Below are 17,087 nucleotides of genomic sequence, written 5' to 3'. Positions count from 1 at the left end.
CCATGGTTTACCCCAGACGCTTCACATGCCTTGATTCAATCCACTGACAGCACGTCAACCCCGGTATACCACATCGCTCCAATTCACTCTATTCCTTGCCCTCCTTTCACCCTCCTGCATGTTCAGGCCCCGATCACACAAAATCTTTTTCACTCCATCTTTCCACCTCCAATTTGGTCTCCCTCTTCCCTCCCTCCCTTAAGAGTAAATGTGAATAAGAGCAAGGTTATTAGGTACAGTAGGGTTGAGGGTCAAGTCAATTGGGAGGTGAGTCTGAATGGAGAAAAACTGGAGGAAGTGAAGTGTTTTAAATATCTGGGAGTGGATCTGGCAGCGGATGGAACCATGGAAGCGGAAGTGGATCATAGGGTGGGGGAGGGGGCGAAAATTCTGGGAGCCTTGAAGAATGTGTGGAAGTCGAGAACATTATCTCGGAAAGCAAAAATGGGTATGTTTGAAGGAATAGTGGTTTCAACAATGTTGTATGGTTGCGAGGCGTGGGCTATGGATAGAGTTGTGCGCAGGAGGATGGATGTGCTGGAAATGAGATGTTTGAGGACAATGTGTGGTGTGAGGTGGTTTGATCGAGTAAGTAACGTAAGTGTAAGAGAGATGTGTGGAAATAAAAAGAGCGTGGTTGAGAGAGCAGAAGAGGGTGTTTTGAAATGGTTTGGGCACATGGAGAGAATGAGTGAGGAAAGATTGACCAAGAGGATATATGTGTCGGAGGTGGATAGAACGAGGAGAAGAGGGAGACCAAATTGGAGGTGGAAGGATGGAGTGAAAAAGATTTTGTGTGATTGGGACCTGAACATGCAGGAAGGTGAAAGGAAGGCAAGGAATAGAGTGAATTGGAGCAATGTGGTAAACCGGGGTTGACATGCTGTCAGAGGATTGAATCAAGGCATGTGAAGCGTCTAGGGTAAACCATGGAAAGCTGTGTAGGTATGTATATTTGCGTGTGTGGACGTATGTATATACATGTGTATGGGGGTGGTATGGGCCATTTCTTTTGTCTGTTTCCTTGCGCTACCTCGCAAACGCGGGAGACAGCGACAAAGCAAAAAAAAAAATATATATATATATATATATATATATTTAATATATATATATATATATATATATATATATATATATATATATATATATATATATATATATATATATGGGATGTATTTAGGGGAATGGGATGTATTTAGGGAATCAGTGATGGATTGCGCAAAAGATGCTTGTGGCATGAGAAGAGTGGGAGGTGGGCTGTTTAGAAAGGGTAGTGAGTGGTGGGATGAAGAAGTAAGAGTATTAGTGAAAGAGAAGAGAGAGGCATTTGGACGATTTTTGCAGGGAAAAAATGCAATTGAGCGGGAGAAGTATAAAAGAAAGAGACAGGAAGTCAAGAGAAAGGTGCAAGAGGTGAAAAAAAGGGCAAATGAGAGTTGGGGTGAGAGACTATCAGTAAATTTTAGGGAGAATAAAAAGATGTTCTGGAAGGAGGTAAATAGGGTGCGTAAGACAAGGGAGCAAATGGGAACTTCAGTGAAGAGCGTAATTGGGGAGGTGATAACAAGTAGTGTTGATGTGAGAAGGAGATGGAATGAGTATTTTGAAGGTTTGTTGAATGTGTCTGATGACAGAGTGGCAGATATAGGGTGTTTGGGTCGAGGTGGTGTGCAAAGTGAGAGGGTTAGGGAAAATGATTTGGTAAACAGAGAAGAGGTAGTAAAAGCTTTGCGGAAGATGAAAGCCGGCAAGGCAGCAGGTTTGGATGGTATTGCAGTGGAATTTATTAAAAAAGGGGGTGACTGTATTGTTGACTGGTTGGTAAGGTTATTTAATGTATGTATGACTCATGGTGAGGTGCCTGAGGATTGGCGGAATGCGTGCATAGTGCCATTGTACAAAGGCAAAGGGGATAAGAGTGAGTGCTCAAATTACAGAGGTATAAGTTTGTTGAGTATTCCTGGTAAATTATATGGGAGGGTATTGATTGAGAGGGTGAAGGCAGGTACAGAGCATCAGATTGGGGAAGAGCAGTGTGGTTTCAGAAGTGGTAGAGGATGTGTGGATCAGGTGTTTGCTTTGAAGAATGTATGTGAGAAATACTTAGAAAAGCAAATGGATTTGTATGTAGCATTTATGGATCTGGAGAAGGCATATGATAGAGTTGATAGAGATGCTCTGTGGAAGGTATTAAGAATATATGGTTTGGGAGGCAAGTTGTTAGAAGCAGTGAAAAGTTTTTATCGAGGATGTAAGGCATGTGTACGTGTAGGAAGAGAGGAAAGTGATTGGTTCTCAGTGAATGTAGGTTTGCTGGCAGGGGTGTGTGATGTCTCCATGGTTGTTTAATTTGTTTATGGATGGGGTTGTTAGGGAGGTAAATGCAAGAGTCTTGGAAAGAGGGGCAAGTATGAAGTCTGTTGTGGATGAGAGAGCTTGGGAAGTGAGTCAGTTGTTGTTCGCTGATGATACAGCGCTGGTGGCGGATTCATGTGAGAAACTGCAGAAGCTGGTGACGGAGTTTGGTAAAGTGTGTGGAAGAAGAAAGTTAAGAGTAAATGTGAATAAGAGCAAGGTTATTAGGTACAGTAGGGTTGAGGGTCAAGTCAATTGGGAGGTGAGTTTGAATGGAGAAAAACTGGAGGAAGTGAAGTGTTTTAGATATCTGGGAGTGGATCTGTCAGCGGATGGAACCATGGAAGCGGAAGTGGATCATAGGGTGGGGGAGGGGGCGAAAATTTTGGGAGCCTTGAAAAATGTGTGGAAGTCGAGAACATTATCTCGGAAAGCAAAAATGGGTATGTTTGAAGGAATAGTGGTTCCAACAATGTTGTATGGTTGCGAGGCGTGGGCTATGGATAGAGTTGTGCGCAGGAGGATGGATGTGCTGGAAATGAGATGTTTGAGGACAATGTGTGGTGTGAGGTGGTTTGATCGAGTAAGTAACGTAAGTGTAAGAGAGATGTGTGGAAATAAAAAGAGCGTGGTTGAGAGAGCAGAAGAGGGTGTTTTGAAATGGTTTGGGCACATGGAGAGAATGAGTGAGGAAAGATTGACCAAGAGGATATATGTGTCGGAGGTGGAGGGAACGAGGAGAAGAGGGAGACCAAATTGGAGGTGGAAAGATGGAGTGAAAAGATTTTGTGTGATCGGGGCCTGAACATGCAGGAGGGTGAAAGGAGGGCAAGGAATAGAGTGAATTGGAGCGATGTGGTATACAGGGGTTGACGTGCTGTCAGTGGATTGAATCAAGGCATGTGAAGCGTCCTGGGGTAAACCATGGAAAGCTGTGTAGGTATGTATATTTGCGTGTGTGGACGTGTGTATGTACATGTGTATGGGGGGGGTTGGGCCATTTCTTTTCGTCTGTTTCCTTGCGCTACCTCGCAACCGCGGGAGACAGCGACGAGGTATAAAAAAAAAAAAAATATATATATATATATATATATATATATATATATATATATATATATATATATATATATATATATATATATGTATATAGTGAAAGAGAAGAGAGAGGCATTTGGACGGTTTTTGCAGGGAAAAAATGCAATTGAGTGGGAGATGTATAAAAGAAAGATACAAGAGGTCAAGAGAAAGGTGCAAGAGGTGAAAATGAGGGCAAATGAGAGTTAGGGTGAGAGAGTATCATTAAATTTTAGGGAGAATAAAAAGATGTTCTGGAAGGAGGTAAATAAAGTGCGTAAGACAAGGGAGCAAATGGGAACTTCAGTGAAGGGCGCAAATGGGGAGGTGATAACAAGTAGTGGTGATGTGAGAAGGAGATGGAGTGAGTATTTTGAAGGTTTGTTGAATGTGTTTGATGATAGAGTGGCAGATATAGGGTGTTTTGGTCGAGGTGGTGTGCAAAGTGAGAGGGTTAGGGAAAATGATTTGGTAAACAGAGAAGAGGTAGTGAAAGCTTTGCGGAAGATGAAAGCCGGCAAGGCAGCAGGTTTGGATGGTATTGCAGTGGAATTTATTAAAAAAGGGGGTGACTGTATTGTTGAGTGGTTGGTAAGGTTATCTAATGTATGTATGACTCATGGTGAGGTGCCTGAGGATTGGCAGAATGCGTGCATAGTGCCATTGTACAAAGGCAAAGGGGATAAGAGTGAGTGCTCAAATTACAGAGGTATAAGTTTGTTGAGTATTCCTGGTAAATTATATGGGAGGGTATTGATTGAGAGGGTGAAGGCATGTACAGAGCATCAGATTGGGGAAGAGCAGTGTGGTTTCAGAAGTGGTAGAGGATGTGTGGATCAGGTGTTTGCTTTGAAGAATGTATGTGAGAAATACTTAGAAAAGCAAATGGATTTGTATGTAGCATTTATGGATCTGGAGAAGGCATATGATAGAGTTGATAGAGATGCTCTGTGGAAGGTATTAAGAATATATGGTTTGGGAGGCAAGTTGTTAGAAGCAGTGAAAAGTTTTTATCGAGGATGTAAGGCATGTGTACGTGTAGGAAGAGAGGAAAGTGATTGGTTCTCAGTGAATGTAGGTTTGTGGCAGGGGTGTGTGATGTCTCCATGGTTGTTTAATTTGTTTATGGATGGGGTTGTTAGGGAGGTAAATGCAAGAGTCTTGGAAAGAGGGGCAAGTATGAAGTCTGTTGTGGATGAGAGAGCTTGGGAAGTGAGTCAGTTGTTGTTCGCTGATGATACAGCGCTGGTGGCGGATTCATGTGAGAAACTGCAGAAGCTGGTGACGGAGTTTGGTAAAGTGTGTGGAAGAAGAAAGTTAAGAGTAAATGTGAATAAGAGCAAGGTTATTAGGTACAGTAGGGTTGAGGGTCAAGTCAATTGGGAGGTGAGTTTGAATGGAGAAAAACTGGAGGAAGTGAAGTGTTTTAGATATCTGGGAGTGGATCTGTCAGCGGATGGAACCATGGAAGCGGAAGTGGATCATAGGGTGGGGGAGGGGGCGAAAATTCTGGGAGCCTTGAAAAATGTGTGGAAGTCGAGAACATTATCTCGGAAAGCAAAAATGGGTATGTTTGAAGGAATAGTGGTTCCAACAATGTTGTATGGTTGCGAGGCGTGGGCTATGGATAGAGTTGTGCGCAGGAGGATGGATGTGCTGGAAATGAGATGTTTGAGGACAATGTGTGGTGTGAGGTGGTTTGATCGAGTAAGTAACGTAAGGGTAAGAGAGATGTGTGGAAATAAAAAGAGCGTGGTTGAGAGAGCAGAAGAGGGTGTTTTGAAATGGTTTGGGCACATGGAGAGGATATGAGTGAGAGGAAAGATTGACCAAGAGGATATATATCGTCGGAGGTGGAGGGAACGAGGTAGAAGTGGGAGACGAAATTGGAGGTGGAAAGATGGAGTGAAAAAGATTTTGTGGTGATCGGGGCCTGATCATGCAGGAGGGTGAAAGGAGGGCAAGGAATAGTGTGAATGGATCGATATGGTTATACCGGGGTTGACGTGCTGTCAGTGATTGAATCTGGGGCATGTCGAAGAGTCTGGGGTAAACCATGGAAAGCTGTGTAAGGTATGTATATTTGCGTGTGTGGACGTTAGTATATAGTTGTGAATGGTGGGGTTGGTCCATTTTTTTCGTCTGTCTCTTTGCGCTACCTCCGCAAATCGCGGGAGACAGCGACAAAGAAAACTTATATATATTATTATAATATTATATTATAACTTTGTCGCTGGTCTACCGCGTTTTGCGAGGGGTAGCGCAAGGAAAAGACGAAAGAAAAGGCCCAACCCCCCCCCCCATACATTGTATATACATACATCCACACACGCCTAATAACTGACCTACACATCTTTCCATGGTTTACCCCTGGACACTTCACATGCCTTGGATTCTATCACTGACAGCACGTCAACCCCGTATACAACATCGCTCCAATTCACTCTATTCCTTTTGCCCTCCTTTCACCCTCCTGCATATTCAGGCACGATCACACAATAATATTTTTCCTCCATCTTTCACCTCCAAGTTGGTCTCCTCTTCTCCTCGTTCCCTCCCCCCTCCAAACCACATATATCCTCTTGGTCAATTCTTTCCTCTTTCATTTTCCATGTGCCCAAACCATTAAAACCCCCCTCTTCTGCTTCCCCAACCCGCTCTTTTTTTTTTCCACACATCTCTTTTTCCCCCTTACGTTAAATAAACTCAAATAAAACCCACCCCCAAAACCACCCCCTTGTCCTCAAAAATCTAAATTTCCAGCACATCCACCCCCTTTTGCGCCACAATTTAACCCATACCCCAAACCTCGAAAAAACCTTCCCAACATTTTTTGGGAAAAACCCCTTTTCCCTTCAAACTTTCCCTTTTTTGTTTCCCGAGAAATGTTCTGATTTTCCACACATTCTTAAGGCCCCCAAAATTTTCCCCCCTTCCCCCACCCTATGACCCACTTCCGTTTTCCCGGGTTTCCCCCGCTGCCAGACCCCATCCCAGATTTTTAAAAAACACTTCATTCCCCTATTTTTTCCCCCCTTTTAAAACTCCCCTTCCCTTTTGGGACTTGACCTAAACCCTTTTTTAAACTGAAACCTAAAAACCTTGGGTCTTATTCACATTACTCTTAACTTTCTTCTTCCAACACTTTCCCAAAACCTCAGCCCACCAGCTTCTGCAGTTTCTTACATGAATCGCCACCAGTGTGTATCATCAGCGAAGACAACAATGACTCACTTCCCAAGCTCTTAATCCTCAACAGATTCATACTTCCCCTCTTTCACAAAAACTCGGCATGCACCTCCCTACAACCCCATCCATAAACAATTAAACATCCATGGAGAAATCACACACCCTGCCGCAAACCTACATTCATGAGAACCAATCCACTTTCCTTTTCCTACAGTAACATGCCTGACATCTCGATAAAAACTTTTCACTGCTTCTAACATCCTTGCCTCTAAACCAAAATATTCTTAATACCTTCCACAGAGATTCTCTATAACTCTATCTTATGCCTTCTCCAGTCCATAAAGGCTACATACAAATACATTGCTTTTGTAAGTATTTCTCACATACATTCTCCAAAGCAAACTCATGATCCACACATCCTCTACCACTTCTGAAACCACACTGCTCTTCCCCAATCTGATGATTGTACATGCCATCTTCCCCTACTCAATCAATACCCTCCATATTAAGTTACCAGGAATACTCAAACAAACTTATACATCTGTATTTGAGCATCGCTCTTACCCCCTTTGCCTTGTACAATGGACTATGCAAGCATTCCGCCAATCCTCAGGGCACCTTTCACCATGAGTCTTAATACATTAAATAACCTTTACCCAACGAGTCAACAATACAGTCCCCCCTTTTTTAATAAATTCCACTGCAATACATTCCAATCCTGCTGCCTTGCCGGCTTTCATCTTCCGCAAAGCTTTTTCTAACTCTCTCTGTTTACCAAATCATTTTCCCTAACCTCTACTTTGCACACCACCTCAACAAAAACCCTATATCTGCCACACTATCATCAAAACATTCAACAAACCTTCAAAAAAACTCACTCCATCTTCCTCACATCACCATTATTTATATATATTTATATATATATATATATATTTATAATATGTTTTTTTTTTTTTTTTTTTGCTTTCTCGCTGTGTCCCGCGTTTGCGAGGTAGGCAAGGAAACACGAAAGAAATTGGCCCAAACCACCTCATACACATGTTATACATACGTCCACACACGCAAAGATACATACTACACAGCCTTTCCTGGTTTACCCCAGACACTTCACATGCCCTGATTCAATCCACTGACAGCACGTCAACCCCGGTATACCACTTCGCTCCAATTCACTGTATTCCTTGCCCTCCTTCCACCCTCCTGCATGTTCAGGCCCCGATCACACAAAATCTTTTTCACTCCATCTTTCCACCTCCAATTTGGTCTCCCTCTTCCCTCCCTTCCTTAAGAGTAAATGTGAATAAGAGCAAGGTTATTAGGTACAGTAGGGTTGAGGGTCAAGTCAATTGGGAGGTGAGTCTGAATGGAGAAAAACTGGAGGAAGTGAAGTGTTTTAGATATCTGGGAGTGGATCTGGCAGCGGATGGAACCATGGAAGCGGAAGTGGATCATAGGGTGGGGGAGGGGGCGAAAATTCTGGGAGCCTTGAAGAATGTGTGGAAGTCGAGAACATTATCTCGGAAAGCAAAAATGGGTATGTTTGAAGGAATAGTGGTTCCAACAATGTTGTATGGTTGCGAGGCGTGGGCTATGGATAGAGTTGTGCGCAGGAGGATGGATGTGCTGGAAATGAGATGTTTGAGGACAATGTGTGGTGTGAGGTGGTTTGATCGAGTAAGTAACGTAAGGGTAAGAGAGATGTGTGGAAATAAAAAGAGCGTGGTTGAGAGAGCAGAAGAGGGTGTTTTGAAATGGTTTGGGCACATGGAGAGAATGAGTGAGGAAAGATTGACCAAGAGGATATATGTGTCGGAGGTGGAGGGAACGAGGAGAAGAGGGAGACCAAATTGGAGGTGGAAGATGGAGTGAAAAAGATTTTGTGTGATCGGGGCCTGAACATGCAGGAGGGTGAAAGGAGGGCAAGGAATAGAGTGAATTGGAGCGATGTGGTAAACCGGGGTTGACGTGCTGTCAGTGGATTGAATCAAGGCATGTGAAGCGTCTAGGGTAAACCATGGAAAGCTGTGTAGGTATGTATATTTGCGTGTGTGGACGTATGTATATACATGTGTATGGGGGTGGGTTGGGCCATTTCTTTTGTCTGTTTCCTTGCGCTACCTCGCAAACGCGGGAGACAGCGACAAAGCAAAAAAAAAAATATATATATATATATATATATATATTAATATATATATATATATATATATATATATATATATATATATATATATATATATATATATATATATATATGGGATGTATTTAGGGGAATGGGATGTATTTAGGGAATCAGTGATGGATTGCGCAAAAGATGCTTGTGGCATGAGAAGAGTGGGAGGTGGGCTGTTTAGAAAGGGTAGTGAGTGGTGGGATGAAGAAGTAAGAGTATTAGTGAAAGAGAAGAGAGAGGCATTTGGACGATTTTTGCAGGGAAAAAATGCAATTGAGCGGGAGAAGTATAAAAGAAAGAGACAGGAAGTCAAGAGAAAGGTGCAAGAGGTGAAAAAAAGGGCAAATGAGAGTTGGGGTGAGAGACTATCAGTAAATTTTAGGGAGAATAAAAAGATGTTCTGGAAGGAGGTAAATAGGGTGCGTAAGACAAGGGAGCAAATGGGAACTTCAGTGAAGAGCGTAATTGGGGAGGTGATAACAAGTAGTGTTGATGTGAGAAGGAGATGGAATGAGTATTTTGAAGGTTTGTTGAATGTGTCTGATGACAGAGTGGCAGATATAGGGTGTTTGGGTCGAGGTGGTGTGCAAAGTGAGAGGGTTAGGGAAAATGATTTGGTAAACAGAGAAGAGGTAGTAAAAGCTTTGCGGAAGATGAAAGCCGGCAAGGCAGCAGGTTTGGATGGTATTGCAGTGGAATTTATTAAAAAAGGGGGTGACTGTATTGTTGACTGGTTGGTAAGGTTATTTAATGTATGTATGACTCATGGTGAGGTGCCTGAGGATTGGCGGAATGCGTGCATAGTGCCATTGTACAAAGGCAAAGGGGATAAGAGTGAGTGCTCAAATTACAGAGGTATAAGTTTGTTGAGTATTCCTGGTAAATTATATGGGAGGGTATTGATTGAGAGGGTGAAGGCATGTACAGAGCATCAGATTGGGGAAGAGCAGTGTGGTTTCAGAAGTGGTAGAGGATGTGTGGATCAGGTGTTTGCTTTGAAGAATGTATGTGAGAAATACTTAGAAAAGCAAATGGATTTGTATGTAGCATTTATGGATCTGGAGAAGGCATATGATAGAGTTGATAGAGATGCTCTGTGGAAGGTATTAAGAATATATGGTTTGGGAGGCAAGTTGTTAGAAGCAGTGAAAAGTTTTTATCGAGGATGTAAGGCATGTGTACGTGTAGGAAGAGAGGAAAGTGATTGGTTCTCAGTGAATGTAGGTTTGTGGCAGGGGTGTGTGATGTCTCCATGGTTGTTTAATTTGTTTATGGATGGGGTTGTTAGGGAGGTAAATGCAAGAGTCTTGGAAAGAGGGGCAAGTATGAAGTCTGTTGTGGATGAGAGAGCTTGGGAAGTGAGTCAGTTGTTGTTCGCTGATGATACAGCGCTGGTGGCGGATTCATGTGAGAAACTGCAGAAGCTGGTGACGGAGTTTGGTAAAGTGTGTGGAAGAAGAAAGTTAAGAGTAAATGTGAATAAGAGCAAGGTTATTAGGTACAGTAGGGTTGAGGGTCAAGTCAATTGGGAGGTGAGTTTGAATGGAGAAAAACTGGAGGAAGTGAAGTGTTTTAGATATCTGGGAGTGGATCTGGCAGCGGATGGAACCATGGAAGCGGAAGTGGATCATAGGGTGGGGGAGGGGGCGAAAATTCTGGGAGCCTTGAAGAATGTGTGGAAGTCGAGAACATTATCTCGGAAAGCAAAAATGGGTATGTTTGAAGGAATAGTGGTTCCAACAATGTTGTATGGTTGCGAGGCGTGGGCTATGGATAGAGTTGTGCGCAGGAGGATGGATGTGCTGGAAATGAGATGTTTGAGGACAATGTGTGGTGTGAGGTGGTTTGATCGAGTAAGTAACGTAAGTGTAAGAGAGATGTGTGGAAATAAAAAGAGCGTGGTTGAGAGAGCAGAAGAGGGTGTTTTGAAATGGTTTGGGCACATGGAGAGAATGAGTGAGGAAAGATTGACCAAGAGGATATATGTGTCGGAGGTGGAGGGAACGAGGAGAAGAGGGAGACCAAATTGGAGGTGGAAAGATGGAGTGAAAAAGATTTTGTGTGATCGGGGCCTGAACATGCAGGAGGGTGAAAGGAGGGCAAGGAATAGAGTGAATTGGAGCGATGTGGTATACCGGGGTTGACGTGCTGTCAGTGGATTGAATCAAGGCATGTGAAGCGTCTGGGTAAACCATGGAAAGCTGTGTAGGTATGTATATTTGCGTGTGTGGACGTATGTATATACATGTGTATGGGGGGTGGTATGGGCCATTTCTTTCGTCTGTTTCCTTGCGCTACCTCGCAAACGCGGGAGACAGCGACAAAGCAAAAAAAAAAAAAATATATATATATATATATATATATATATATATATATATATATATATATATATATATATATATATATATATATATATATATATATATGTATATAGTGAAAGAGAAGAGAGAGGCATTTGGACGGTTTTTGCAGGGAAAAAATGCAATTGAGTGGGAGATGTATAAAAGAAAGATACAAGAGGTCAAGAGAAAGGTGCAAGAGGTGAAAATGAGGGCAAATGAGAGTTAGGGTGAGAGAGTATCATTAAATTTTAGGGAGAATAAAAAGATGTTCTGGAAGGAGGTAAATAAAGTGCGTAAGACAAGGGAGCAAATGGGAACTTCAGTGAAGGGCGCAAATGGGGAGGTGATAACAAGTAGTGGTGATGTGAGAAGGAGATGGAGTGAGTATTTTGAAGGTTTGTTGAATGTGTTTGATGATAGAGTGGCAGATATAGGGTGTTTTGGTCGAGGTGGTGTGCAAAGTGAGAGGGTTAGGGAAAATGATTTGGTAAACAGAGAAGAGGTAGTAAAAGCTTTGCGGAAGATGAAAGCCGGCAAGGCAGCAGGTTTGGATGGTATTGCAGTGGAATTTATTAAAAAAGGGGGTGACTGTATTGTTGACTGGTTGGTAAGGTTATCTAATGTATGTATGACTCATGGTGAGGTGCCTGAGGATTGGCAGAATGCGTGCATAGTGCCATTGTACAAAGGCAAAGGGGATAAGAGTGAGTGCTCAAATTACAGAGGTATAAGTTTGTTGAGTATTCCTGGTAAATTATATGGGAGGGTATTGATTGAGAGGGTGAAGGCATGTACAGAGCATCAGATTGGGGAAGAGCAGTGTGGTTTCAGAAGTGGTAGAGGATGTGTGGATCAGGTGTTTGCTTTGAAGAATGTATGTGAGAAATACTTAGAAAAGCAAATGGATTTGTATGTAGCATTTATGGATCTGGAGAAGGCATATGATAGAGTTGATAGAGATGCTCTGTGGAAGGTATTAAGAATATATGGTTTGGGAGGCAAGTTGTTAGAAGCAGTGAAAAGTTTTTATCGAGGATGTAAGGCATGTGTACGTGTAGGAAGAGAGGAAAGTGATTGGTTCTCAGTGAATGTAGGTTTGTGGCAGGGGTGTGTGATGTCTCCATGGTTGTTTAATTTGTTTATGGATGGGGTTGTTAGGGAGGTAAATGCAAGAGTTTTGGAAAGAGGGGCAAGTATGAAGTCTGTTGGGGATGAGAGAGCTTGGGAAGTGAGTCAGTTGTTGTTCGCTGATGATACAGCGCTGGTGGCGGATTCATGTGAGAAACTGCAGAAGCTGGTGACGGAGTTTGGTAAAGTGTGTGGAAGAAGAAAGTTAAGAGTAAATGTGAATAAGAGCAAGGTTATTAGGTACAGTAGGGTTGAGGGTCAAGTCAATTGGGAGGTGAGTTTGAATGGTGAGAGGCTGGAGGAAGTGAAGTGTTTTAGATATCTGGGAGTGGATCTGTCAGCGGATGGAACCATGGAAGCGGAAGTGGATCATAGGGTGGGGGAGGGGGCGAAAATTTTGGGAGCCTTGAAAAATGTGTGGAAGTCGAGAACATTATCTCGGAAAGCAAAAATGGGTATGTTTGAAGGAATAGTGGTTCCAACAATGTTGTATGGTTGCGAGGCGTGGGCTATGGATAGAGTTGTGCGCAGGAGGATGGATGTGCTGGAAATGAGATGTTTGAGGACAATGTGTGGTGTGAGGTGGTTTGATCGAGTAAGTAACGTAAGTGTAAGAGAGATGTGTGGAAATAAAAAGAGCGTGGTTGAGAGAGCAGAAGAGGGTGTTTTGAAATGGTTTGGGCACATGGAGAGAATGAGTGAGGAAAGATTGACCAAGAGGATATATGTGTCGGAGGTGGAGGGAACGAGGAGAAGAGGGAGACCAAATTGGAGGTGGAAAGATGGAGTGAAAAGGATTTTGTGTGATCGGGGCCTGAACATGCAGGAGGGTGAAAGGAGGGCAAGGAATAGAGTGAATTGGAGCGATGTGGTATACAGGGGTTGACGTGCTGTCAGTGGATTGAATCAAGGCATGTGAAGCGTCTGGGGTAAACCATGGAAAGCTGTGTAGGTATGTATATTTGCGTGTGTGGACGTGTGTATGTACATGTGTATGGGGGGGGTTGGGCCATTTCTTTTGTCTGTTTCCTTGCGCTACCTCGCAACCGCGGGAGACAGCGACGAGGTATAAAAAAAAAAAAATATATATATATATATATATATATATATATATATATATATATATATATATATATATATATATGTATATAGTGAAAGAGAAGAGAGAGGCATTTGGACGGTTTTTGCAGGGAAAAAATGCAATTGAGTGGGAGATGTATAAAAGAAAGATACAAGAGGTCAAGAGAAAGGTGCAAGAGGTGAAAATGAGGGCAAATGAGAGTTAGGGTGAGAGAGTATCATTAAATTTTAGGGAGAATAAAAAGATGTTCTGGAAGGAGGTAAATAAAGTGCGTAAGACAAGGGAGCAAATGGGAACTTCAGTGAAGGGCGCAAATGGGGAGGTGATAACAAGTAGTGGTGATGTGAGAAGGAGATGGAGTGAGTATTTTGAAGGTTTGTTGAATGTGTTTGATGATAGAGTGGCAGATATAGGGTGTTTTGGTCGAGGTGGTGTGCAAAGTGAGAGGGTTAGGGAAAATGATTTGGTAAACAGAGAAGAGGTAGTAAAAGCTTTGCGGAAGATGAAAGCCGGCAAGGCAGCAGGTTTGGATGGTATTGCAGTGGAATTTATTAAAAAAGGGGGTGACTGTATTATTGACTGGTTGGTAAGGTTATTTAATGTATGTATGACTCATGGTGAGGTGCCTGAGGATTGGCGGAATGCTTGCATAGTGCCATTGTACAAAGGCAAAGGGGATAAGAGTGAGTGCCCAAATTACAGAGGTACAAGTTTGTTGAGTATTCCTGGTAAATTATATGGGAGGGTATTGATTGAGAGGGTGAAGGCATGTACAGAGCATGAGATTGGGGAAGAGCAGTGTGGTTTCAGAAGTGGTAGAGGATGTGTGGATCAGGTGTTTGCTTTGAAGAATGTATGTGAGAAATACTTAGAAAAGCAAATGGATTTGTATGTAGCATTTATGGATCTGGAGAAGGCATATAATAGAGCTGATAGAGATGCTCTGTGGAAGGTATTAAGAAGGGAGGCAAGTTGTTAGAAGCAGTGAAAAGTTTTTATCGAGGATGTAAGGCATGTGTACGTGTAGGGAGAGAGGAAAGTGATTGGTTCTCAGTTAATGTAGGTTTGCGGCAGGGGTGTGTGATGTCTCCATGGTTGTTTAATTTGTTTATGGATGGGGTTGTTAGGGAGGTGAATGGAAGAGTTTTGGAAAGTGGGGCAAGTATGCAGTCTGTTGTGGATGAGAGAGCTTGGGAAGTGAGTCAGTTGTTGTTCGCTGATGATACAGCGCTGGTGGCTGATTCATGTGAGAAACTGCAGAAGCTGGTGACTGAGTTTGGTAAAGTGTGTGAAAGAAGAAAGTTAAGAGTAAATGTGAATAAGAGCAAGGTTATTAGGTACAGTAGGGTTGAGGGTCAAGTCAGTTGGGAGGTAAGTTTGAATTGAGAAAAACTGGAGGAAGTAAAGTGTTTTAAATATCTGGGAGTGGATCTGGCCGCGGATGGAACCATGGAAGTGGAAGTGGATCATAGGGTGGGGGAGGGGGCGAAAATTCTGGGAGCCTTGAAGAATGTGTGGAAGTCGAGAACATTATCTCAGAAAGCAAAAATGGGTATGTTTGAAGGAATAGTGGTTCCAACAATGTTGTATGGTTGCGAGGTGTGGGCTATGGATGGAGTTGTGCGCAGGAGGATGGATGTGCTGGAAATGAGATGTTTAAGGACAATGTGTGGTGTGAGGTGGTTTGATCGAGTAAGTAACGTAAGGGTAAGAGAGATATGTGGAAATAAAAAGAGCGTGGTTGAGAGAGCAGAAGAGGGTGTTTTGAAATGGTTTGGGCACATGGAGAGAATGAGTGAGGAAAGATTGACCAAGAGGATATATGTGTCGGAGGTGGAGGGAACGAGGAGAAGTGGGAGACGAAATTGGAGGTGGAAGGATGGAGTGAAAAAGATTTTGTGTGATCGGGGCCTGATCATGCAGGAGGGTGAAAGGAGGGCAAGGAATAGAGTGAATTGGATCGATATGGTATACCGGGGTTGACGTGCTGTCAGTGGATTGAATCAGGGCATGTGAAGCGTCTGGGGTAAACCATGGAAAGCTGTGTAGGTATGTATATTTGCGTGTGTGGACGTATGTATATAGATGTGAATGGTGGTGGGTTGGTCCATTTTTTTCGTCTGTCTCTTTGCGCTACCTCGCAAACGCGGGAGACAGCGACAAAGAAAAATATATATATTATTATAATATTATATTATACTTTGTCGCTGTCTCCCGCGTTTGCGAGGTAGCGCAAGGAAACAGACGAAAGAAATGGCCCAACCCCCCCCCCATACACATGTATATACATACATCCACACACGCAAATATACATACCTACACATCTTTCCATGGTTTACCCCAGACACTTCACATGCCTTGATTCAATCCACTGACAGCACGTCAACCCCGGTATACCACATCGCTCCAATTCACTCTATTCCTTGCCCTCCTTTCACCCTCCTGCATATTCAGGCCCCGATCACACAAAATCTTTTTCACTCCATCTTTCCACCTCCAATTTGGTCTCCCTCTTCTCCTCGTTCCCTCCACCTCCGACACATATATCCTCTTGGTCAATCTTTCCTCACTCATTCTCTCCATGTGCCCAAACCACTTCAAAACACCCTCTTCTGCTCTCTCAACCACGCTCTTTTTATTTCCACACATCTCTCTTACCCTTACGTTACTCACTCGATCAAACCACCTCACACCACACATTGTCCTCAAACATCTCATTTCCAGCACATCCATCCTCCTGCGCACAACTCTATCCATAGCCCATGCCTCGCAACCATACAACATTGTTGGAACCCCTATTCCTTCAAACATACCCATTTTTGCTTTCCGAGATAATGTTCTCGACTTCCACACATTCTTGAAGGCCCCCAGAATTTTCGCCCCCTCCCCCACCCTATGATCCACTTCCGCTTCCATGGTTCCATCCGCTGCCAGATCCACTCCCAGATATCTAAAACACTTCACTTCCTCCAGTTTTTCTCCATTCAAACTCACCTCCCTATTGACTTGACCCTCAACCCTACTGTACCTAATAACCTTGCTCTTATTCACATTTACTCTTAACTTTCTTCTTCCACACACTTTACCAAACTCAGTCACCAGCTTCTGCAGTTTCTCACATGAATCAGCCACCAGCGCTGTATCATCAGCGAACAACAACTGACTCACTTCCCAAGCTCTCTCATCCCCAACAGACTTCATACTTGCCCCTCTTTCCAAAACTCTTGCATTTACCTCCCTAACAACCCCATCCATAAACAAATTAAACAACCATGGAGACATCACACACCCCTGCCGCAAACCTACATTCATTGAGAACCAATTACTTTCCTCTCTTCCTACACGTACACATGCCTTACATCCTCGATAAAAACTTTTCACTGCTTCTAACAACTTTCCTCCCACACCATATATTCTTAATACCTTCCACAGAGCATCTCTATCAACTCTATCATATGCCTTCTCCAGATCCATAAATGCTACATACAAATCCATTTGCTTTTCTAAGTATTTCTCACATACATTCTTCAAAGCAAACACCTGATTCACACATCCTCTACCACTTCTGAAACCACACTGCTCTTCCCCAATCTGATGCTCTGTACATGCCTTCACCCTCTCAATCAACACCCTCCCATATAATTTACCAGGAATACTCAACAAACTTATACCTCTGTAATTTGAGCACTCACTCTTATCCCCTTTGCCTTTGTACAATGGCACTATGCACGCATTCTGCCAATCCTCA

At 43.1% G+C, this 17,087-nt stretch overlaps 1 protein-coding gene across 1 annotated transcript in view; it reads left to right on the top strand.

Annotated features, from left to right (window-relative positions):
• The window catches only part of LOC139764960 (intermembrane lipid transfer protein VPS13A-like), a 1,504,808-nt gene that overhangs the window by 240,563 nt on the left and 1,247,158 nt on the right, over positions 1-17,087 (top strand).

The sequence above is a fragment of the Panulirus ornatus genome, chromosome 52, assembly GCF_036320965.1.
Source record: "Panulirus ornatus isolate Po-2019 chromosome 52, ASM3632096v1, whole genome shotgun sequence".
Taxonomy (NCBI): domain Eukaryota; kingdom Metazoa; phylum Arthropoda; class Malacostraca; order Decapoda; family Palinuridae; genus Panulirus; species Panulirus ornatus.
Note: the sequence above shows the minus strand (reverse complement) of the source record. Positions and strands in the feature narration are given on the sequence as shown.